This window comes from Rhipicephalus sanguineus, chromosome 3 (genome assembly GCF_013339695.2).
Source record: "Rhipicephalus sanguineus isolate Rsan-2018 chromosome 3, BIME_Rsan_1.4, whole genome shotgun sequence".
Classification (NCBI taxonomy): domain Eukaryota; kingdom Metazoa; phylum Arthropoda; class Arachnida; order Ixodida; family Ixodidae; genus Rhipicephalus; species Rhipicephalus sanguineus.
In genome coordinates, this window is record NC_051178.1 from 224,827,705 (window position 1) to 224,830,222 (window position 2,518).

Sequence of the window (2,518 nt, forward strand, 5' to 3'; positions counted from 1 at the left end):
GGCAGAACACCCTCCATCCCCACTCCCTAACCAACCGATGACCATCTCCCGACTAAGCGATGAATCCACGATTTCTTGCGTCTGTCGGTGAGCAACCCTTGAGTAGAACATTTGCGAGTTGGCTAAGAAGGTTCAGTACCAAAAGTCGTATTGAAAGACAGACAGACAATGAACTTTATTGTTTTATTTTTGCAATGCGAAGCATTTCTTAGCGAACCTTTGGCGGTTTGAGCGTTTTTATCTACGTATCTATCAGTCTATTTATCTAGCCGCCTACGTCTGGGTGCTCTCATGATCACCTTCTTAACTTGGAGTAGACCAAAATTGGTATGGGAGGGTAAGAGGATTTGACGAATATGACTTTCGGGTAATGACATGAATAATGTGAAAATCCTGTCGCGTATGTCGTCAAACCCTTTCCTCCAGACACGTGTGGTACATGCCCGTTTACCACGGGCCGTGGTGTACGGGCATGCGCCACAGGTGATTGATAATTTATATCTACGCAGGAACGGAGAGAACAGATATTGGCAATTTAAATGCCAGAGCGTTAAAAAAACCGACATCAGCAGCGTTGACCCGATAAATGGAAAGTATAAAAATTAGTTGGGGTGTACGAATATTCGAGTTTCCAATTCGAATGGAATAATACCTAATCGAATATTTCGATTCAACTTCGAATAGCTAGTATTCGATGTTTCGAAGAATCGCGTCAGACCACGAGTTACCCTTTAAACGCCGGTGTTGTCGACGTGCCTGGTAAGCCCACGATGTGCGAACAGCTACTACACTTACAAAAACACGTCGATCCACCTCGTAACGCTTGGCTCAAAACCATAAAATACAGCATAGAAGTAATCGCTGACTGCTTCACATAAAATCGATGCCACAACGCGTGGGATCTGCCGATTTTTTTAAATGCGAAGCATTTTTTAGCGAACCTCTGGCACTTTGAGCGTTTCTATCTACGTATCTATCTATCTGTCTATCTATCTATCTATCTAGCCGCCTACGTCTGGGTGCTCTCATGATCGCCTCCTTAACTTGGTGTAGACCAAAATTTGCATGGGAGGGTAAGATGACTTCACGAATATGATTGCCGGGTCATGACATGAATAACGTTAAAATCCTGTCGCGTACGTCGTCAAACCCTTTCCACTAGACACGTGTGGCACATACCCGTTTACCACGGGCCGCGGTGTACGGGTATGCGCCACAGGTGATTGACAGTTTATATCTACCCAGGAACGGCGAGAACAGACATTGGTAACTTAAATACTGCCGATGTTGGAAAACCAACATCGGCAGCGTTTACTCAACGAATGGAAAGAATGAAAATTAGAACCCCAGCAGGAATCGAACCCAAGCATTCTGCATGGCACTCAGGTATTCTACCACTGAGCCACACCAGGTCTATAAGCTGGTTATACCACATACTTCACTACACATGGACCCCTTGTCACCACGATCACGACCGGATCATATAACAAGCCTTGACCGGCTGCTGGTGCTCACTGATCACGGTGATGATGCCCTTGTTCAAGAACTGTCAAGAACTTCTTGCACACATACACACGGGTTCGTCAAACGTATATGCGTTCTCGGGACACGCAGAAACACTACATATCAGCGTACCGCTTCTGGTGTTGGCAATACCCACGTTGCCATTGGCAGCGTTACCCAACCGTAAACAACTGGTTATATAACACATCTGCGGCTCTTCAACATATATATATATATATATATATATATATATATATATATATATATATATATATATGCGTATAAAATTTATACAAATCTTCAGCGTCATTTTGTAACGTGTCGCTAAGTAAAAGAAGTTACGCCACAGTCACCTACACGCCGCATGCTTCGCATAACATCGACTCCCACGGTACGTGGGATCTGCCGAATTTTTTCTTTGTAACCTATATTTATGAATTGCAACCTTGTGACATGCATGCTGGAAACAAACATGATTTCTATTCCAATTTTGTATATCATTATTGTCAATTCGCCGAATTTTTCTCTTTGCCTGCAAAGCCTCACCACAGGGAAGAAACAGGGGTTGCTGATATCCTAGCGACATCAAGCGAAAGAAATGGACCTGGGCTGACCACGTAATGCATAGAACAGACAACCAATGGACATTAAGAACAATGCAATAGTTACCAAGGAATGAGAAACGTAGTCTATGAAGGCATCGAGTTTGATGTAGTGACGAAATAAGATGTTCGCAGGGATAAAATGAAATTAGCTTGCACAGGATAGGGTGAACTGGCGATCGCAGGGAAAGGCTTTCGTCCTTCAGTGGACTAAAACAGGCTGAGAATGATGTCGATGAAGAATATACAGCGTGTGACCCTTTTAGAGCCACAATGCAAATCTAACACTAAAACGACGACTGCCGTATATGGTTCTAAAAGTGGTTATTCCATAATTAATGTAAGCAGTAGGAGAGCGCTGGCACCCTGGCGACTGTGATCACTCTACATTCACTCTATTTTAAACAACCTCT